At 42.3% G+C, this 24,277-nt stretch overlaps 1 protein-coding gene across 7 annotated transcripts in view; it reads left to right on the top strand.

The window, feature by feature from the left end:
* The window catches only part of scrib (scribble), an 884,084-nt gene that overhangs the window by 218,594 nt on the left and 641,213 nt on the right, over nt 1-24,277 (top strand). The window lies entirely within an intron of this gene.

Genomic DNA, 24,277 nt, shown 5'->3' on the forward strand with positions numbered 1-24,277 from the left:
CCTACTGTCCATCTCGACAACATTATCGAGGTCATTTTACAGTTTCTCGCAATCTTGGAACTTATTTATTAATCTATACAGAATAACATCATTAGTCAAACAAGATATTGGAGTAATTCCCCTATTCCTAGTCACTGTAGATTGCTGAATAAGATACCTGAAATAACTCTACTTTTTTGCCATTTTAGTTTCTCCATGTTTCTATATTGTGATTAGTGTAGTTCGTTTCTGTGCTTTCTATGTTAATTCCTTACTCGAGGTTGTTTGTCATAGCATTTTTCTAGCCAAGGTCATTTTCTGTGAGAGAGTAACTATTTATGACGGTAAAAAACGTTTAAATGGTGTAAATAAAATAAAAATCCATAGCCTGTTTCCAGTCATTCGACCGGGTCAGGAATGGAATGAATGAAGCCCCATCTAGCGGCGAGGGTGGAAATTGTGCCGGCTGCCGAAGCCTGTCGCACTCCTCTGAGGCAATGTCTGACAGATGAAATGAAATTATATTGGAGAGTGTTGCTGGAATTGAAGATAACAGGAAACCGTGAGTACCCGGATAAACGCCTGTTCCGCCTCCGCTTTGTTCAGCACATATCTCACAGGAAGTGAATGGGATTTGAACCACGGAACCCAGCGGTGAGAGGCCGGCGCGCTGCCGGCTGAGCCACGGAGGCTCGCTTGAATGGTAGAGTCCAGTCAAATTTGTGAATGATGTTTTCGTGATTATGGTTTTATGAAGAACATTCACATTTAGAGTGCACAAGACGTTCTGAAGGTAGCGTTGATTTAAAAAAAAAAAAAACACGTTTAATTTTTATTGTACCATGGAAAATGCAGCGTCGCGTTGGTCTTTTTTCTGCACAAAGTGTTAGGGATTTGTCGGTTCAGTAGTCGAAATTATGATGTCAGTCTTTGCTTTTAACTTCCTACTTGGCCGAGTGGTGTTACTGGCTTCTCAGCAAGACGGTCGCCGTCCGAATCCCCGCCATTGCGTAATGGATTTCATTTGAAATGGGTAATCAAACCCTTGTGATTCAGACGCCACTTAAAACTGGAGGTCCCGTGGCTATGGTCATGATAACGAGAGTTTCGTAAAACTACAAACTTGCTTTCAACTTCCTTCCTTTTTACAATTGGCTTTTACGTCGCACCGACACAGATATGTCTTAATGGCGACGATGGAAGAGGAAAGGCCTAGAAGTGGGAAGGAAGCGGCCGTGGCCTTAATTAAGGTACAGCCCCAGCATTTGCCTGGTGTGGAAATGGGAAATCACCGGAAACCGTCTTCCGGGCTGCCGACAGTGGGGTTCGAACCCACTATCTCTCAGATGCAAGCTCACAGCTGCGTGCCCTTAACCGCACGGCCAGCTCGCCCGGTACACTTCATTCTTCTTTACATTGTTTACATATTTGGTCTTCACTGTTGTGGTGAGTACATTAATCGTAGTGCGTGATTGGACTAGAAAGCTATGTTTCGAATCCCACCCGTGAATCCACAATCCTGAGTATGGTGTTTTACTTCGGTTCTCCACCTTCACTCCAGATAATACTAAGCCTAGTTGTTTCATGTCGTGTTTTATATATATAAAGACTAGGTTTAAAAGGCTTGACTGTAAAAGATGGCAGTATGGCAGTTCCGCTATGAGTAAACGTCGTTTGCCCTCAGGAGCTCACATCAAAGGACATCTGTAATCTACAGCAATCATGGGACACTGAACGTCTCTTGTGTTGCTTTCAAGTTACTTGAGCCAATCTCTTCTGTCTCCATCCTCCTGTCAAGTCCTGTTTGTTTGCCTGGACAGTATTAAAGCTGTAAAACCACAGTAGTGTTTTATTTTCCCGCCTGTTACAACCCTTGCAATTCTTTACCCTTCACCCTATTTTTTGAGAGTCGGAGTTCTTTGTTAGACTAGTGACCGTGATGTTTCTTAAAATGAAAATCCAAATCCTTGAAATATTTTCGACTTTGGTTTAGCCTATCTCCTTATTGAAGTATTGTTTAGCCGTTCTTAGCAGAGAACTCGTTTACTGTTGTAGGTGACCTCGTTGTAGTTTCCGATTCCTTGGTGTCTATTAGCGAACATCATAAAGGAAGGCTATTGAAGTAACAATGTTAGCACCTCCGAGGCGTGAAAAAACTTTCTCGCTGGCATTATGTAAGGAAGGACATTGTATTGACCAGGAAACTAAGAGCTAAATCTCTTTATTATGCACTACGAACCTATAGTATAAAGATTTTTGCTACTTGTGACCTAGGTGCTATCACATAAGTGCATTTACTGATCGGAAGTGTTCAAGAACATAGCGATCGTTTTGCAGTGAAGGTACATTGACCGTTTAAGGGAATTCTGTGGTGCATCACAGCTGATTTGATGAGTGCGCCATAGTCCTGAGAGGAGTCCGGCGCCACATTCGCTTTTTTTTGCAAAACGAACCTCGCTCGTTTATCTTAAGTGTTTCACTTGGTCAGTTCACGTTCTTTTTTCTATAGTATTCGGTTATCCGAAACTTACAGTGGAATTGATTTTCCCCTCTTTAACACTTTCTTCTGGTGGATGGGGTTCGAAAGTAGCTACAGTATCATACAGCCCGCTTGTCGGAAACGACTTTATGGGGAAGCTGTTGTGTTCCATCCTTTTGTAGTTCACAAACCAGGCTATAAGCTTATTGAGTGCGGAAAGGGGCATTCTCGCGGGTTTTTTAACATAATCATTTCTTTCCTTTACTCCCAGTGATTTTTGGGCGGACCCATTACTCTCTCTCTCCCTTTCTTATTTGCCGCTTTATCCGTAGTTCCTTCTCATATCCCGAGACCCGAGAATCTGTTGGGGCTAGTTTTAAACGAGGGTTAATTGGGTCGTGGATTATTAATCCACATTTCTCGTTAATAGAATGGCGATTCTTCGCAGATACAGTAGGTTTTCCAAATATTTCTTCTTCTTTAAACGTCATCATAATCCAAAACTCGAAATAATTCAGAGCTGGTCACATAGGATCTGTTTAAAATACTGCTTAGACCTTCGTTGTGAATCTCATGGGTGATAATAATAATAATAATAATAATAATAATAATAATAATAATAATAATACCGGGCGAGTTGGCCGTGTGCGTAGAGGCGCGCGGCTGTGAGCTTGCATCCGGGAGATAGTAGGTTCGAATCCCACTATCGGCAGCCCTGAAAATGGTTTTCCGTGGTTTCCCATTTTCACACCAGGCAAATGCTGGGGCTGTACCTTAATTAAGGCCACGGCCGCTTCCTTCCAACTCCTAGGCCTTTCCTATCCCATCGTCGCCATAAGACCTATCTGTGTCGGTGCGACGTAAAGCCCATAGCAAAATAATAATAATAATAATAATAATAATAATAATAATAATAATAATAATATCTTACGTAATAGTAGTTAATTGAGCTAGTTGGTTACGCGGTTTGGTCACGTAGTTGCGAGCTTGCATTCGAGAGATAGTTCGTTTGAACCCCACTGTCGGCAGCCCTGAAGATTGTTCTCACGTTTGCTTCCTTCGCAGTCGTAGCCCTGTCTTAAAACCAGCACGCTATAAGACCTGTCTGTGTCGGTACGACGGGGAACAAAAACACATTCTTCAAAAATACGACCTCATTCCTGTAATGACAAATTATGCTGAAAGGTTCATGCATTGTTCTGAAATAAGTTTTGAAGATATTCTAGGCTGGTTTTATTTTGTTGTAGTCTATGTATGCAGTGAAGAGGGTACATACAAATGGAAACAAAGTATTAAGTGATTCAAATCAAGCAGAAACGCAACAAACTTCGGACCATACAACCTGTTTCTAGTTTTTTTCGAACGTAGGTACTTTTCCAAACACTCGTTAACAGGGAAGTCTTGCATCGTATTATTCTTCATGTTATATCCGTAATGTTGGCTTTTGGCCAAATCGTTTTTGTGGATTTTTTATATGGTGTATAGCCACCTAGGGTCCCGAGGCATGCCTGAACACGGTGAAATAAATTAATTTAAATAAACAACACTAATAGTAGTGATAGTAATAATCGTATGGCCTCAGCTACCGTTTGCAGACATTTTAATTTAACGCCATCTCGCTGTCTGCTTGAGAATTTTGACGTTCCATTTTACTCTAGGCCTACTAGATGGCAGAGTAAACCGAATATTTTGGGCGTTTATGGTTTAGTTTTGGTTATTTCTGTCGGGTAAACGCCGAGTGTGTCACCAGAGATCTTTAACATGCCGACCTTGTACGACATGGAACGTCGAATGGACTTTTTCCGCCCTTCAAAAATTCGATTCTCTAGTCAGGATTTGAACCCGCTGTCTTGGGATCCGGACACCGACATTCTAAACTACTCCACAGAGGCACCTACCACGGTGAAACATGCTAAGTACCAGAGAATCTGACTTGTCCTGGGGCAGCTTGTCCCACTTGTAGGTAGCAGCTAGTATCAGTTCCTGAATGGTATCAGAATAGTTATGTCGGTTGGGAAATGCTCTCTTCAAGAGGTTCCGTGTTTGTTCAATACTGTTCATGTCCGGAGAATACGCTGGCCACACCATTCTCTGTATGCCATGCGCTTTGAGGAACTGACTGGCTACCCTGGCCCGATAGAGACCACAGGGTAACAGCCCTCGTCTACACTAATATCGGATTCTGCAGCCACAATTGGAGAATGTTGTCTCTGTAGATCAGACCGGTCATGTTGCCCTAGATAGGAGTTCGAGGCATACGTCGAGACCAGACATGATCCCACCTCAGTACCTGTTCGTAACTAATAGCACCAAAAGCGGGGATGTTCGACTAGAAAGATGTTCTACTTTTTAATGGCTCGGTAGTGAATGAGATTTTATAGTACAGCCATTCTTGATGTCACAGGATTGAGAGGCCTGCTGAACGATAGTAATCTGATAATCGTATCGCATGACTTGGGTTTATTAATCTTATGCGGAGGATAGGGAAGCTCTTGTTGATTTGAAGCCAACAAAGAGGGCTGATTAATACCGAATATAATACATAATAAAACAAAATAAATAAGAGTATTAAAACGATAGGTCAGTTAGGTCCACTGTGTCCTCCACTGTTATAGACGACGATGCCAGGGAGGTCTGGACAGTGATGAGATTCATTTGGTATGTAATAGACATTCTGCAACATCCATGCCAGCCTGTTCAACACCTCCAAATGTGAACTTCTGTGAGTACCTGTAAGTAAACTGCATCAAGGTTAATCGACCCCTGGAACAGCGTTGTCCTGAAATGGCGATGGTGTATATGGATCTGGAAGACTATAGAGCAGATACTAGCAATTCTACTAATTTCTTGTGTTTTGAAGATGTAGGATAACGAACCTCATCGTGTTCATTTATTTCTTTTGCAATTTATGTCATGTAACTGTCATCCTTAAACGCTCATTCAGGTGTACAAATACATGTGGTCTTCGGTATTCGAACCAGCTATGAGATTAGTACCTGCAGTGAAAATACCCCTGAGAGACCAGAGTCGACATCGGCGTGATGGCACCTAATAACATTTGGCGTTGTCAAGCGTTTCGTGTTAAAGGTGTTCATATTTAATTTATACTAGTTGTAGTACCCGTCTTGACGGGGTAATTACTTAGCATGCGCATGATTATATTTTTGTCCAACCCTCATATTGTTCCCCAGATTGTGCGGCCTCTCCCTGTCTACGGCTTGTTTTGACGTACTCTCTTCCTTGCTCTCTGCGGCCCTTCGCAGTTTCAGATTGTTTCGTATGATTGCTGATATTGAATTGATCTCTTCCTTCTTTCATGACGTTCCTTCACGACTTTTTCTCATTTCGGTAGTTTTCCTTGCCGATATGGGCTGACGAGCCGGGGTTTTTCACTATCATCACAGAAGCACGACCATCGCCAGTTAACACGACTAAATATTTTCCATGTTAGCGATGCTCGGCTTTGACATGGGCTAAGCAACGAAAGTCTAAATTTGAATATCTCTGTTATCATAGATGGTTCCGGTAAAACTATATGACATAAATAATCGAAATTTATATTCTCCACAACTTTTGTTATGTAGTATTTATCGATGTCCTCCTCTGCGGTGTAGTAGTTAGTGTGATTAGCTGCCACCCCTGGAGGCCCGTGTTCGATTCCCGGGTCTGCCACGAAATTTGAAAAGTGGTACGAGGGCTGGAACGGGGTCCACTCAGCCTCGGGAGGTCAACTGAGTAGAGGTGGGTTCGATTCCCACCTCAGCCATCCTAGAAGTGGTTTTCCGTGGTTTCCCACTTTTCCTCCAGGCAAATGCCGGGATGGTACCTAACTTAAGGTCATGGCCGCTTCCTTCCCGCTTCCTTGTCTATCCCTTCCAATCTTCCCGTCCCCCACCAAGGCCCCTGTTCAGCATAGCAGGTGAGGCCGCCTGGACGAGGTACTGGTCATTCTCCCCAGTTGTATCCCCCGACCCAGAGTCTGAAGCTCCAGGATACTGCCCTTGAGGCGGTAGAGGTAGGATCCCTCGCCGAGTCTGAGGGGAAAACCGACCCTGGATGGTAAACAGATGAAGATGAAGAAGAAGTAGTAGTATTTATCGACAGGACCCCTAATAACTTCGATATTCCAGAATAAAATTCTAGGCATTCCTCTACACTACCATTTCACCCAGTGTGAATAACATTCCTTGTAGCCTAGACTGTATTGCCTTATTCCCCGACTTTATTTACGAATTTTTATTAATTTCTGTTCTGCTATTTTCTCGTGGCTCGGCGTTGTTATGGACAAAGCAACAAAAATCTAAACTCGTGAATATCTCTGTTATCATAGCCGGTACAGCAAAAGTGTAGAAGACCTAAGTGATCGTAAATTGTATTATCTGTAACCTTTATTGTGTAGTGTTCATCGGTAGGACCAATAATAACATAGATATTTGAGAATTAAATTTAGGCCTTCCGCTAAACTACCATTTAACCCAACGTGAATAAAATGATTTATAGCCCAGATTGTAGTGCCTTATTCTCCGACTTCGTATACCGTTTTTCATTAAATTCTTTTCATCCATTCTCTCATGATGCGTATACAATACATGCATGCATACATACATACATAAGTTACATACAGAGATGACGGAAAATTAAAAATTGCATTTCCTTCTTACTGTGGACACGGTCGATACAGAAATATTATTCTCTTTTTAATTCTGAGCAATGTACAGACAAAACTCTTTATTTTATGTGCATGGATTTTGTCCTCTGAACTCTATACTGCTTACCGAAATCCATGAACCTACCCTTGTAATATATGTGTGATACGTAATGTGCTCATATTTATTTGTACCGCACGCCCTGGGAAGTAACACAATCCCTCTAGTCTGTAGGTATGTTCAGCAGACCAGCTCGAACTTGGGAAGTTACACTCGGGAAGTCATGGTGTGCATCAAGCGAGTAATATGGTCTTCATGTTACTGTTTTCATAAACTCTCCCTAGTCTTTGTCTGCATAATAAGTACTTGTTGACCTTTTCAAACTCTGTAAACACAGCGGAATTCTTTTTGAACTGCAAAATAACTGGGGAAATCTACAGCCGGTATTATTGCGTAGTAACATTTCCGTTGCCTCGTCTAGTTTCACCAAGCTTTGTGAAAATATTTTCTGGCTAGACAATCGGTTTTGGAATATCACTCTTGGCTTGGCTTTTACTGTTGAATCGAATGAGCATGAAAAGGACCGAAAATGATGCTGATGTTAACTCCAGAAGTAATTGTACTAGAGCCCTTTCCCACCTGACCTGATTTAGCATATTTAAGGCTCGGATCTTAAGGTAAACAAATATTTTAAATGTAAATATTTAACTTTTTATATAATAACAAATTCTAGTTTTTAAATTATTAACACACATTTAGATTTTTTTTTTAAATCGAATAATTAGAGCACCAGCTCGACTTCACTAGGCGAGCGGCATCAAGAGTACACGTGGTCTGTGATTAGTTCCATTATATGAGGAACCCCACGGGAATACCGGCTACTATAATTACTTCTGGAGATTAGCATCAGCATAATTCTCGGTCCTTTTCATGTCCATTCAATTCAGCGGTAAAGGCCAAGTCAAGAGTGATATTCCTAAACCGATTGTCTAGCCAGAAAATATTTTCACAAATAAAGTTTTTTCGTTTGTTTTGTGTTACATAATCTTAATATAAATATCCGTTGCTTTAAATGCAGAGTATATGCCATTCTATTTCTGCATACCAGCTTCCAGCTGTGTGTTTCTTATCGGTTGCACTCATCGTAGAGGCCGGAGATTTCCTTGTCCATAGCTATATTTGCACCACATGCATCACCTTCCTTCCAACTGCAAGACACCAGATCAGTATCTCTCACCTGTAGTTGTGTGAGAGCGACATGGCCTGCTGTAAATTTGTCAGACTGACAGTTATGACGTGTGATGCAAGTGTAATAGACTAGTATAACTTCGGAACAATTCTCTAACCCATGGGTATATAATGACAATATCGAGCTCTATTATTATTATTATTATTATTATTATTATTATTATTATTATTATTATTATTATTATTATTATTATTATTATTATTATTATTAATGTAGTTATGTACGGACTTTATTTGGTATAAATCGTGGTCGTAACAAACCATGTGAGGTTATGTTACTACACGTCTGCTGTATGTATATTAATATGAGTTTATTTAATTTAAAAACACGTAATTAATAGCATATGATTTATTATTACGTGTAAATATGATGTATAAATCGAGTGTAATGTTGTACAACACACGGTAATAGTCCAGAACAACGCATCTTATCACTAGAGAGTTTCAGAACATTCGATCCATTTGTAAATAGGTTATTGGAGACTAGAAATTACGAGAAAACATGTTATGTCACAGGTACTTTTTTAGAAGCCTGGCCAGGCAATTTATGTAAAGAGGCAGTCTTGGAAGTTGACATGCTAATGGAGCATTCTTCTTCTTCTAAGCCCCTGTGCGTGAGAGACGCAGATGAAGAAAACACCCACGGTATCCCCTGCCTGTCGTAAGAGGCGACTAAAAGGGGCCCCAGGGGCTATCACCTTGGGAGCGTGGGTTGGCGACTACGGGGCCCTTAGCTGCGTCCTAGCATTGCTTCCACTTGTGCCATCCTCACTTTCATCTATCCTGTCCGACCTCCCTTGGTCAAATCTTGCTCTTTTCCGACCCCGACGGTATTAGAGCATTCCAGACTTAAGGAGTCTTTCATTTTCACGCCCTTCGTGGCCCTTGCCTTAATTCATTTTTCGAAGTCACGGATCCCTTATTTTTTTCTTTCTTTCTCTCTCTACCCCCTGTGGGTGGGGGATGCAGACGAAGAATACACACACGGTATCCCCTGCCTGTCGTAAGAGGCGCCTAAAAGGGCCGACCATGGGATGATTGAATTAGAACCATGAAACTACTTGTGATTAGTACCATCACGCGGGGAAAGCCATGGGTCACCTTTACTTGCGAGTAGTACCACTATGTTAGGTACACAAAAGGTTTGTGATTAGTAGCAGCAGAGAGCGGTTCACTGTAGGTTTTCAGTACCTGTAATTAGTACCACTATATGTGGAACATCACGGACTTGCGTTGCCTGTGATTTGTACCATTAGGGTACGTCCAAGATGCACGCTGGTTTTCTGAGTCAGACAGTCGGCGCTGAATGTCTGACTCCGCGTGGCAGGTGGGATGTGGCCATTATGAAAGCTGGTTGTCAGCGCAGACAGAGCTGCCACGAAAGAAAAGATATGAAATACAACTGATCAGTGTAGCATGGAACTAACAACAGAACAGGCTGCAGCTCTATTGCTGCTAAGTGACAATGTTACAACCAAGTTAAAACGAATGAGAAGTGATATACATCCAATAAATGAATTAAGATATATTTACGGGGAGTACAAACACCTTGTCGACGAAAACAGATTTTTGAATATTTCAGAATGAGTTCGGATACGTTTTGTTTTATTTTGTTAAAATTTGAACACAGGCTTACGAAGAACTGGGCGAATTACCACACTCAACACGAAAATCAACAGCCTGCGCGGCAGGTTGTCTGAAACCAGAATGAACGAATCATTCCGGTAAATATCTGAGTCAGACTACCAGTGCGCAGGCTTCCTGCGCGCAGGTGCATTATGGCCAGTCCCGCTTAAAAACACAGGACATACTTATGTCGACTCGGCGCCGACTGTCTGACTCAGAAAACCAGCGTGCATCTTGGACGTACCCTTATGTGAGGAACACCACAGGTCTGGGCGTTGCCTGTGATTAGTCCCACTGTATGAGGGACACTGTTGGTCTGCGTTGCCTGTGATTTGTACCCACTATGTGAGGAACACCACGGGATAATACGATTCCCGGTGATTGGTACACATATGTGAGGTGCACCATGGGTTTGCGTTGCCTACGAGTGGCGCCATTATGTGAGAAACAGTATAGGTCTGCGTTACTTGTAAGACGTACATTACTTGTGAGTAGTACCATAATCTTTGGAACACCGTGAGTTTACGCCACCGTTGATTAGTATCGCAACTTGAGAAATACCATGGTTCTACTTTACTAGCAGTAAGTGCCATTATGAGGGACCGTTGACCAGGATATTGAACCCCTTTAGACAGCAAGCATCATCGATTTAGGATTGTGCTTTGGAAGCAATCCCTTGGTCAGTAATGTAGTTTCTGCGGTCGGATCCGCTGATTGTTTTAAATTCATTCATTCATTCATTCATTCATTCTTCATCATGTATTGAATTCTGGCCAGTGGATGAATTTTCTACTTTTGAATTGTCATTGCATTTCGTCTCATTTCGTACCATTAGGGGGTCGATGACCTAGATGTTAGGCCTCTTTAAACAAGCATCATACCGAGCTCGATAGCTGCAGTCGCTTAAGTGCGGCCAGTATCCAGTATTCGGGAGATAGTAGGTTCGAACCCCACTATCGGCAGCCCTGAAGATGGTTTTCCGTGGTTTCCCATTTTCACACCAGGCGAATGCTGGGACTGTACCTTAATTAAGGCCACGGCCGCTTCCTTCCCACTCCTAGCCCTTTCCTGTCCCATCGTCGCCATAAGACCTATCTGTGTCGGTGCGACGTAAAAGCAACTAGCAAAAAAAAACAAGCATCATCTTCTTCTACTACTACTACTACTACTACTACTACTACTACTACTACTTCGTAGCAGTGTTTTGTTCAAGAGGGCAGTTATGTATGTGTGTGTAAATAAATTTGTAAATAAAAATATTGTACACAATTGACAGCATTTCTTGTGTGGGTCTTTGTGAATACAACACGGGGAGCGCTCATTTTCGCAGTATAAGTCAGTGTTTCGCGATATTCGTCGGTCATTTGTGATGAGCAACTTGAGGATGAATCTCATTGTATTTTGTAGTTCTTCAGCAGTCAGTGAGACATAGCATAAATTGCATTCGTGAGTACTGCATATTGTCTATATTCAAATAAATAAACTGTATTATAAGTAAATAATTTTTTGTCACATAATTATTTTTAAAACAAAAAATATTTTTTTCCCTGACTTTAGCACCTACAATTCCGAGCCCTATGTATATAACATAAGAGTTTTTCTGTACATTACTCAGAATTTGAAAAAAGAATTGTCTTTCTGAATCGGTCGTATCCACAGTAACAAGGAAATTCACTTTTTAATTTTCTGTAATTTCTGTCTGTCTGTCTGTATATATGTACGCGCATCACGAGAAGACGTCTGAAAAGAATTTAGTGAAAATCGGTATGTAAGTTCGGGGGAACAAGTCGCTACAATCTAGGCCATAAATAATTTTATTCACGCTGAGTGAAATGGTAGTTTAGGGGAAGGCCTAAAATTTAATTCTCAAATATTTGTTATTAGTGGTCCTAAAGTCATATAGTATTACGTTTCCGATCACTTATGTCTCATACATTTTTACCGTACCGGCTATGATAACATGATAATATGAGTTTGTATTGCGCCGAGTCACGAGAAAATGGGAAAACAGAATTTAATGAAAATCGGTATGTAAAGTCGGGAAATACGGAACTACAGTCTACGCTATAAATAATTTTATAAGACGCCTGAATATCACAAAGTCGAAGAAAACTAAATGTTAAGGCCTACATTATATAGAAAGCTCATAAAATTGATCAACAATAACATTATACTGACCATTGTTTGTTGTGATGTGCTTCGTGTCTTCTGTTGCCACTCATCTCGGATAGATGGGGTTTACTGCTGCGTACCGAGTATAACAGCCCGCCTGAATATTGGCGGAAAGTGGATGGGGAGTTATATCTCTCTCTTCTTTAGCACGCCATTCCATTGCACATTTTCTGGTACTACTGCTACGTAACACACTGGATCATCATAGCATTCCTGGTATTCAATTCCTACTCTGAGCACTGATTGGAATGAGCAGTGTGCACATTTAACGGAATAATGGTAGAGGAGTGTTCGCGTCTGTCCGCGACCTGGTTATTCCAGCACTGGAACTTAGGACGGTAAGATCGGCACCGTTGTGAGAACATGTGGGGGTTTTCATTTTATCGACCACGAACCTACTACGCTGGCGTAGCAGGGGGATAGGTGATACTCCCACGTGGCGCGTCCCAGGTTGCGGATAGGTGGGTCCTTACCGGCTTGCCGGCGGACTTGAGGGAAATAAAATACCTCTCGTGGACCAAACACAAAACCCTCCTGTGGGTGGGGGACGCAGACGAAGAATACACCCACGGTATCCCCTGCCTGTCGTAAGAGGCGACTAAAGGGGGCGACCAAGGGATGATCAAATTAGAACTATGAGACTACTAGTAATTAGTACCATCACGCAGGGAACACCATAGATCGCATTTACTTGCGCGTAGTACCACTATGTTAGGTACGCAATAGGTTTGTGATTAGTAGCGACAGTGTGTGAATCAGGAGGTGGGTCCTACAGTACCTGTGATTCGTACCCCTATATGAGCGACACCATAGGATTAACGACACCATGGTTCTGCCTTACCTAAGCTTAGTTCCCACTATGTGAGGAATTCCACGGGATAGTACGAGTCCCTGTGGTTAGTCCACTTGTGTGAAGAACGTCATAGGTTTGCGGTGCCTGTAAATAGCGCCGCAATGTGCGAGACACCATAGGTCTTTGTTAGATGTATGCATTGCACTACCTGTGAATAGTACCATAATGTGTGGAATACCGCGAGTCTCCGCTACTTTTGATTAGTACCGCAACATTACACATAGCATGGTTCTACTTTCCTAGCGATAAATACCATTATGAGGGGCCAATGACCTGGATTTTGGACCCGTTTCGACTATGAGCATAGTCGATTCAGCATCGTGCTATAGAAGCAGTCCCTTGGTCAGTAGATTTAGATTTATTATTTTTCTTTAGATCTACAGTAATAATACCCATTTGATCCGTTATAAAGAAAAATAACAATGTCCAGCCTAGGCCAAATTACATACTACTAACTTGGTGGACCCTACACAGGCGGAATACCGGACAACCATGCAAGGTTCCACCCCTAGCTAAATCTGTTAAGCTGCCTCTAACATGGACGGATGACCGGCTCACATGCTAGGGCACCCCCTATCTCTAAATTAAGCCTATAACTAATTACAACATTAAATCTATACTAATCTATCTTAAGCTGCCTCTAACATGGACGGATGACCAGCTCACATGCTAGGGCACCCCCTACGTCTAAATTAAGCCTATAACTAATTACAACATTAAATCTATACTAGTTCTAAATCTATACTAATCTATCCTAAGCTGCCTCTAACATGGACGGATGACCAGCTCGCATGCTAGGGCACCCCCTACATCTGAATTAAGCCTATAACTAATTACAACATTAAATCTATACTAATTCTATCCTAGTACCTCTTATCATTAACTAATGAATCAAAACCAATACTGTCTCAATACACATAAATACACCTTCACTTGAATAAATACCCTCTAAACTTCGCTATCTTCCTAATATCCATAAATACACCTTCACTTGAAAAAATACCCTCTAAACTTCGCTATCTCCTTTAATATCCATCCATCGAACTCAACAATCATTCACTTCATTTCCATGCCACATATCATAACATATCTACCTCTTATCATAAAGACACCTTTACTAGGATAAATACCCACTAAACTTCGCGATCTTTCTTATCATCCATTCGCCACCATGCCCCTGCTGAACATACACACAAACCTTTGCACATTCCATTCCTCCTACATTTCCTCTACTTGTCTCTCTCAGGGTTGCTGATTCCATGCTTCAGCGGTATTATGCATGTCACAGACCCCATACACGCTAACCTTAGCACATTCCATTCCTACTACATTTCCTCTACTTGACTCCCTCGTGGTTGCTGATTCCATACTTCCGTTGCACTCACATTCTGCTAATACGTATTCTACTCATATTGCAACGTTATCACTGCACTACCTATCTATTCCTGCTTATCTTATTCAACCATGCTTAATCTAATTAAATAATCATCTAAAACCAACTTTGCTTGCCGATTTACCATTAACTAATAAATCACTTACCAATACCATTTAAACTTCGCTACCTCTCTTAACATTCATCCATCATCGTCATACTTAACACTTCAATTCCAGTCCTCATTCACTTTACAATTATAATACACATTAAGACATCTTTACTTGAATAAATACCATCTAGACTTCGCTACCCCTCTTCTCATCCATCCATCGAATTCAACAATCTATCCATCTTATATCTCAAGTCTCATTACTTGAATAAGTACCATACAATTACAGTACGCTTAAAAACACCTTATCACCTCGCTACCTCTCTTATCATTCATCCATCATACCATACACATGCAGATACCATCACTTCTTTACTTTAACCATTACAATGCCCTTCGAACTCAACAATCCATCCCTCTTATATATCAAGACACCATTATATGAATAAGTGCCATACAATTACAGTACACTTAAAAACACCTTATCACCTCGCTACCTCTCTTATCATTCATCCATCATATATCTATTATCATCACCTTTCATATTTAACACTTCAATTCCAGTAGATACCATCCAACCTCCTTTATATCTCCAAACTCGTAACAATTACACTACACATATAGACATCATTACTTGAGTAAGTACCATCTAAACTTCGCTACCTCTCTTATCATCCATCCATCTAAACTCTGATCCAACTTCTAAACATCAATACATATCTACCTCTTATCATTCTTCACTTGAATAAATACCCTCTAAGCTTCACTACCTCTCTTATCATCCATCCATCGCACTCCACAATCATTCTCTTCAATTCCATACCACATATCCTTACATATATACCTCTTATCATTAACTAGTAAATCACTCACCAATACGTTCTCCGTCATGCCATCACTTGAATAAATACCATACACTTGGTCTATCCATCTTCTACCTAAAGACACCATCACTTCAATTACAATTATACTACACATACAGGCACCATTACTTGAGTAAATACACACATACAAACACCACCATAACTACGCTTCTGTCCTCCATCATAGGCAAACTATGTTACTTACTACTGTTACTTGACTTTTTACTTCTCGTAATTATTCCTTCCATTTTTCCTTTTTTGTCCCATAGGTCCTTCAAACTCAAGCTTCTCCCTTTGATCACGGCACTTCTTACTTCTGCTTCCTCCATCAAACCATTATTCTCGCTCCGATTCTGTCCGCTTGTCTTCCCCTGTGGTTCTTTGTCTTCCCTCGCGCAGACTTCCGACACTAATTCGTCCATTAAATTCCTGACTACTTCCATCCTTCTTGCATTTACTTTTTCTTCAGCTCTTTTCATGATCTCTTCCCAGGAACCCCATCTACTCAGTGTTCCTTCATTTACAGTATGTAAATCAGCCCTGGTAGTTTCTTCTTGCCTCGAACTGTCAGCCCTGCTAGTTTCTTCTTGCCTCAAACTCTCATCCATTAATTTCAGTTTCGATATTGTCCACTTACGGGTCCAATTCCTGTCGCTCACCACGAGTATCTGACCACTAATATACGCTTTCAATCCCTGAATTTTTGCTTTCACAAGATGTTTCTTAAGAATTTTAAAATTTCTACTCTCTTCTCTTCCGAAATCTCTCTTAATTCTAATGTTCTCACACTGTAGATTACCAGCGTTCCTTATCACTATGTCTGCCATCAATGAAGATAGCAGCGACACTTTTATGGGCCTGTGCCCTCCCACCTTGCCAACTCTCTCCACATTGTCTATATCTACCTCACTGAAATTTATTTTCATTTTTTTTTGTATAACATCTACCACTTTGTAAATAATGTCCACTTTAGATTCTGCCTTGTCTTCCTCCACCCCATAAATAAATATGGATTTCTTCTTGCGCTCCTGTCTGCAGAATTCGATTTCTTTCTTCAGGTTTACCATCTCTTCATCCATATTTTTTATTTTCTCTCTTAGTGACACCAGTTCTTTCTCGCTGCCTTCTATCATCGCCTTCGTATTCTTCATATAATCCTGGATCCACTGTCTCGTCTTTTCTTGCTCCTGGCCTTGTTCTTGAAGCATTTTCTTTAATTGTTCAAACGGACATACCTCCTGTATTACTTCTCTTACTACTTTCCTCATAACCTCTACGTCTACCCAATTCATCGTATCTATCTCCTTGCCGACCGCTTGACCTTACCGCTTCCTCACTCTTAATCCACTCCACTCAGCAGGCGCACGCCACACGACCCGTCCGTCCTCCTCACTGGCTTAAGCTAGACTCCCTTGGTCAGTAATACTATTGTTTTGTGCCAGCTTCTGTGCATGTGAGGCACTGTGGGTCGGATCCAATGATAGTTTTAAATTCATATCCAGTATTCGGGAGATAGATTCGAACCCCACTGTCGGCAGCCCTGAAAATGATTTTCCGTGGTTTCCCATTTTCACACCAGGAAAATGCTGGGGCTGTACATTAATTAAGGCCACGGCCGCTTCCTTCCCACTCCTAGCCCTTTCCTGTCCCATCGTCGCCATAAGACCTATCTGTGTCGGCGCGACGTAAAACTACTAGCAAAAAAAAAAAAAAAAATTCATATCCGTCCATCCATTCATTCTTCGTCCTCACGCTTTGAATTCTGGTCAGTGGAGGATTTTGGACTTTTAAGTTGTCATTTCATTTCGTCTCATTTCGTACCATTAGGGGCCGATGACCTCGATGTTAGGCCCCTTTAAACAACAAACATCAATCAATCAATCAATCAATCAATCAATCAATCAGTCAGTCATTTGATCGAGTACTGTATATGATAGCATTGCTTTTAAATCGCTATATTCCTACTGACGTCATTGTAATGACGTATGTTGACTTGAGCTGGGAAAACCACAAAGACAGTCTTTCTGAGAATTCCGTAGCGAAGCACGGGTACATCAGCCAGTATATATGTTTATAGGCATATACCAGGCGGCTCACGAGCGCCGCACTTTCTACTTATAAATGTGCCACATGCACAAGTGATGAAGGGGATGTCTACTAACTGATTTTCACAGCTGATGGTCGCTCGCAAGCATGTTCCTCAGCGCAACCCCCTAGTTTTCGACCGCATAATGCTAGGCTGGTGTATGGTACAGCAGCAGTACGTTTGCGGTCTGCATATCGGCAATGGCCCGTGTGTTCGACAACGACGAATACACAAGAGATCATTTTAATCTATGGAGAATCTGGTCGGAATGCAGCTGTAGCTCCAAACAGACGTCTGCCTTCCACACACGTACAGTATGTACCTATTCTATTCGTATGGGCTGTTTGCTTCAGCACTTAAACGCACTGCCAGAAAGTAATAAACTCAAAATGATTTTATTCGCTGAATATATATATATTCAACAAAGCCGTCTTACAACCATGTTTAGTGGAATGTCCCCTAGCCTTTAAAGCTGCCTGACATCGTCGTCGCATAGAATACACTAATTTCTTGCAAATGTCCGGGCTGATTTTGTGCCATTCCTGAAGAATCACATTTAAGTTCCTTCTTCGTACGCACACGTTGTCTACGGACATTCCCCTTCAACGTAGTCCAAAGATGTTCGATGGGGTTTAAATCCAGAGACTGGGGAGGTGTTCTAAGCTGCTTAGGGATGTACCAGATCAACCATGTCTTATTAAAATGTCAGCAGTGTGTTTTGGGTCATTATCGTGCTGGAACATATAAACAGATAGCATCCCCTTTCTTCGGCACTCTGCTTCACGTTTCCCCTCAGGATTGGATTGTAGCCCTCTTTGTTCATTATTCCGTCAATGAAATGTATGTTACCCACACTTCTGACTGACATACAGCCCCAAAGCATTACGGACCCACCGCCGTATTTTACAGTTGGGAATGCGTTTGCCACATCATTGACCTACCAATTTTTTTCCATATTCTGTGGATGCCATCTGACCCGAAAACGTTTACTTTTGCCCCATAAGGCCAGATAACATCATTCCAGAATTCGTTCTTATTTATATGCTACTTAGCGAATGCCAGTCTAAGCCATCTGTTTTTTCTACTTACATGTGGCGTTTTCCGAGGGATTCTTTCATAGTACCGATGCCGATACAGGATCCGACGGATGGTGAAGTTACTGATCTTTGCAGTTCGTTCCCCCGGGAGTTGCCTCAGTACTGGTGCACTTAATTTGGAATCTGACTTTATCAGCCGAACAATAAACCATTCTTCCCTTCCAGTAAAGCACTTTCTCGTTGGTTTCCTTGGTGTGTTCTTAATAGTGCCTTTGTATTTACATTTATCATCCACATATTGCACCGTAGAATGTGTCCTGTTACCAGTTGTCCAATCTTTCGTAATGAAAATCCTAGTGCCGGTTTAAGTATACTGTTCTTAAGCTCCGTACGTAACTCTGCACTCCTACCCGTGTCCACCACAGATACACTAGGAAGGAGACTCCTTGAACAGTCGTATGTCGTCACTGAGCCTTTTCTGTGCATCGCAAACGTTGCGCATCATCCTGTCCATGTGTACGAATACAACTGGTACACCCGTTTGACGATGTCGGCACCTTCATTTCAAATCTTCCTGCCGGTATGTAAATAAGTATGGTTTTGACTGACGAATTATCATTGACAAACCATTCTTTTACCCGTATTGTAAGTTTTATTTCAGTGTTTCTATCGTTAATATGAGTATGCGAGACTTGATAAGAAATTGAAACCTGTACGATTAACAGAGCCACATACTGTATTTCGCCGAACAGTATTAGATTTTGTTTCATACAATCAACTCTTTTATAGAGTGGAATGTCTACACCTGTATAAATTATTGTTATTAAATTTTCTTTTACGCATATTTGGCGTATTTACAAATGCACCCTGTTAAGGAACGTGTGCAGTGAAATTACTGCTATTTGTTTCACAACATCCAAAATACAGCACGTGTAATGCTCCCGCGAAATCAAGTGATAATCACGGCACGATTGGCGCAATGACACTCCGTCGCTAGCTGGTATAATGCGCGCTTTTCCTCCGCACTACTCACGGCAATTCACACTTATAGAAATCCATTTCTAGTGAAACTATTAGTCTAAAACCTACCTGGCATTATAGTTGATGTTCAAAATGTTGTCCCTCAGCTGTCAAACACGCCTGACACCTCGTAAATAGGTTTGCAGACACTCGGCGAATCTCAGCCCGTGTGATGTTCGAAATAACATGTGTAATGCTCTCTTGTAGTTCTCTTTTGTGAGGGTTTTTCACATACACTTTTCCCTTCAGCATCCCCCACAGGTAATAATCACAAGGATTTAAATCTTCCAAAACTTCCCGTATTATCTCCATAGACCGATTAGCAGTGAGTGCCGTCGCATTATCTTGCATAAAGTAACCATTACTCTTTCTTCCGTCAGCTCTTGATGGTCTGAGAATGAAGTCCATATATCGATCAGCATTTATTGTTTCGCGGAAAAATATAGGGCATATAATTCTGGGAGCACTTATTGCGCACCAAACTCCTATCTTTACATCATGAAGTGGACGGACATGCAGCTGGTGGGGATTTTCTGCACACCAGTAGCTATTGTTTTGACTGTTTACATAGCCACTTGAGTGTACCCATGCTTCATCACTATAAAATAGAAGTTCTGTGTCAACATACCCATCGTGAACTGACTGAAGCAACCAGTTACAATACTGAACCCTAGTAAAACTGTCAGGTCCTCTTAAATATTGGGCAGGGGTCGTTTGTACGGTTTTGCTTTTAACAGTTTTGTTGCGTTATGGGCGGAAGATAATGATACATTAGCTTGTATGGTGAAACGCGACAGGGATTTTGTTGGAGTTCTTTCCAAGAGAGCTCCCATTTCTTCAAGCTTTTCCTCTGTTAAAACGGTTCACCTACTGTGTGATTTCTTGTTAAGATGGACCCGGTGGTGCGGAACTTCTTTACTAATTTACGTACCGTGCTCCTATGGGGAGGGAGGATGCCAGAAAATTTGCGAATGAATCGAAAGTGGTACTCTGTATAAGAAGAATTCTTCGCATAACACAGCACAGTGAATACCCGCTGTTCTACTGTATACATCATTCGTTAAACACACGAGTATTTTAATATTCCTACAGAAACGACGCTATTTTAAAGTGAACACGCTACCAATACCACCGATGAACTAAACTATTGCTGTGAAGCAGTGGTTATCGCTGCCGTACTGCATTAATCATCTTAGCCGATCATGAAGCAATTTATCCCTCGGCAAATGAGTCACCCGGCCGCGCTATGGCCTTCCGTGCATGTTCCCCTGGTACACGGAGCGACCCCCTTTCCCCCAAAAAAGAAGACCCTGTATAATCTGGCGCGCTTATTTATTTACCATATTATGGCTTTTATTGCTGGGAGTGTCCGAGAACATGTTCGGCTTGCCTGGTGCGATTCTTTGTAGTTGACACCTGTGGGTGACCTGCGCTCCTGGCACACAGCCTTCTCCTGTCGAATAACACTTTAGGGGTCTCTCAAGAATTAACGTTCCCATCCTACGGACGCATCATCAACAACGTCATATGCCCTCACTCCATATGAACACTGCAGAGAGGTTCGGAAGTGAATCCAGGCTTTTGGCTCGCAACATTCTGATGTTAACAATTTTTCAACTAACGGGACCCTAACAGGTTAACTACGGTGTCGGCCCAAAATTTAGATTTAGGTTCTCCGTGGTTTCCCATTTTCGCACCAGGCAAATGCTGGGGCTGTACCTTAATTACGGCCACGGCCGCTTCCTTCCCATTCTTAACCCTTCCCTATCCCATTGTCGCCTTGAGACCTATCTGTATCGGTGCGACGTTGAGCAAATTGTTATACATATATAGATAGATAGATAGATAGATTTGACGCTTTAGCTATCATGAACATCTGGTGGGCTACACCTGGCACGCTAACGATTAGCTTTACCTCGTCCACCCGGATTGCAATGGATGTGTGGCCCTCGCGCCGTGTGTTTCTACTTTCTATTAGGTACCATGTCTGAAATTTGTCGGTGCAAAAGTAGAAGCAAAACTCGCTGTGTAATGTGTAATCTATGCCTCCATGGAAAACAACGTTGAAAACGTTCCCCACATTTGTGTAGTGTTCAGAAATGACCTATTAGAAACACTAAATGGAACGTCTGGCTGGTCTTCTTTATATAAATTGCTCCTTTCTTCTTCTTGTCGTTTGGGCCTACTGGGGACCACGGGGCTCGTTTCGACTCCTTGTATGGAAATTCTGTTTTTTCTTCGCCCAGAAAGCTTTCATCTTCTGGCTGTGTGCTTGTTTCCTTTCCTCGGTCCACTTCGGTCGGGTGGTGCCTGTACTCTGTCTGCTGGTGAGAGACTCTGGAAAGACACCTTGGAAGGTCAACTGCCGGAATAATACACGATCCTGTATGGTTTGTTCTGAAATCCCCAGCTGTTCTAAGTCGGACTTCACTATGGTGATCCATGTATTCTTGGACGCTTTCCCTCTGCCTGTAGTGGTAAAGATCTTGCTGGTAAGTCTGTAAGTACTCATACGAGTCAAATGCCCATAGGCAGTCAATCAATTTGGAGCGTGGATTGGCGACCACGGGTCCTTAGCTGAGTCCAGGCATTGCTTCCACTTACTTGTGCCAGGCTCCTCACTTTCATCTGTCCTATCCGACCTTCCTTGGTCAAATCTTGTTCTTTTCCGACCCCGACGCTATTGGGTTTCCGAGGGCTATGGAGTCTTTTATTTTCATGCCCTTCGTGGCCCTTGTCTCTCTTTGGCAGATACCTTCTTTTTTCGAGGTGTCGGGTCCTTTCATTTTTTTCTCCTCAGGACTAACAACCTTGTGTAGACAAACCGCCACACGCTAGGGTGGCCTCATCTACATACTCGTTGGACCCAACATGAAAGGAAACATTAATAAATTGCTCCAATTATATAAAAATAATATTCGCTGGCGAGACCTAGTGTTCACAGTCCACTGTGTTTCTGGTATGGACTAGGACAGATGTTACTTTAATTCCAGGCTGTGTACTCAATGTTCATACAAGTTAAAAACCGTCAGCAGTATGTTTTTTTGTCAATGATATTCTCTCCCCAAAGAATTAGTTAAGAGCCATTTAGAATATTTCACTTTTATAATTATTTTGTGTCAAATACGGTAAAGGGAAAACTTGCTCATTTAACACCTTACTCACACCATCATGCTTTTCAGGACACGTACGGTAGAAAGAATTCTTACAAAGATCTTTTCTCGCTTCTAGACCTCTTAGCCGAACCAAAAATATATTTCTACAGATATTCTATTAAAAAGTTTTCAGTTTGAAAAGCCATAGAGTACTTCCGGACCTAAGTAAGAAAGCATATCTGCGAACTTTCCCGATTTAGGCTCGAGGCTCCCGATTTCGACAGTTTTTCCTGCCTTCCGATTATTCTATTATTTCCCCCCGATTTTAGCTTTTTTGTGAACTTCAAACTTCAAACATTTGTTTTCAAGTCCCGCCATTTTGACTCTGTACGCCAGTGGTCGGAAGTCCTTCGCTCATTGGTAGCTTTCAAATGAAATATTGACGATTGTAAATATTTCGTTTTTACGTGCTGTATTAGCGTTCCTTCACATCAGTCTAGTCGATTCTAGAGATTAGTCGCTAGAGTTGGGGTCTATTTTAGTAATTAAATTATTGACAGAATTTTAAAGATAGCGACTAGTGACTTTTCTAGAGATTTTAGGAGCCATTTGGAGACAATTCTGGCGAATTTTATTACTTGATAAAAATAGCATTGCGCTTCGTATAATTGCGCGGGTGCGTGATGCAATGTACACTGACTGAGCAAATATCATGGGATAATGGAGCACTGATGCGCAGGTGTGTTGTCTGCGCACCACACGCCCCCTGTGCCAGCGGCAGTTGTATAGGAGACCTTGTGAGCAGTGGCTGTGCATGTGACAGGTGTAACATGGAACGACGTCGTGAGCTGCCACCGTTCGAACGGGGTATGGTAGTCGGTGCCCGACGGATGGGGAGTGCGATTTCAGAAGTGGTGCGGGAATTCGGCTTCACACGATCAACCGTATCCAGGGTGTATCGTGAATGGTTGAATGTGGGTGTCACCGTTCACAACAGACGAACGACCGGCCGTCCAGCCACCCTCGATGACCGTGAACGGCGACATCTGAGACGGATTGTCAATAGTAACAGACGGGCAACCGTGCACCTAATCACGGCTCAATTCAATACAGGCCGTGGACAATCCTTAGGAACATGGGTTCTATGGGGTATGGGAGCCGGCACCGCACACGGGTGCCACTGTTAACCCAACGTTAACGGCATAACGACGTGACCTGGTCGGACGAATCACGATTTCAACTGCACCATGCGGATGGGAGGCACCGTATATGGCGCAGACCACATGAAGCAATGGATCCCGTGTGCCTCGAAGGTGTGGTCCAGGGCGCTGGTGTCTGTTATGGTCTGGGGTGCATTTTCCTGGTATGGAATGGGCCCCATAGTTGTTTTGGGAGGAGGCTTTGAATGGTACGCGGTATGTTGAGCTGCTCGGAGACCATCTCCACCTATTTTTGGCCTTCCAGCGCCCAAACGGTTCTGCGGTGTTTCAAGATGATAACGCGCTGCAACATCGCTCCCACGTCGCCTGGGAATGGTTCCAGAAACATGCAGCGGAGGTCCAACGACTGCCATGGCCACCCAGGAGCCCCGATATGAACCCTATCGAACATATCTGGGATGTCCTGGAACGCAGGCTCCGTGCCATGGATCTTGCACCCACGAACAGACCAGCAATGGCGGCCGCTCTG

Source organism: Anabrus simplex, chromosome 1 (genome assembly GCF_040414725.1).
Source record: "Anabrus simplex isolate iqAnaSimp1 chromosome 1, ASM4041472v1, whole genome shotgun sequence".
In the NCBI taxonomy this organism is placed as follows: Eukaryota; Metazoa; Arthropoda; class Insecta; order Orthoptera; family Tettigoniidae; genus Anabrus; species Anabrus simplex.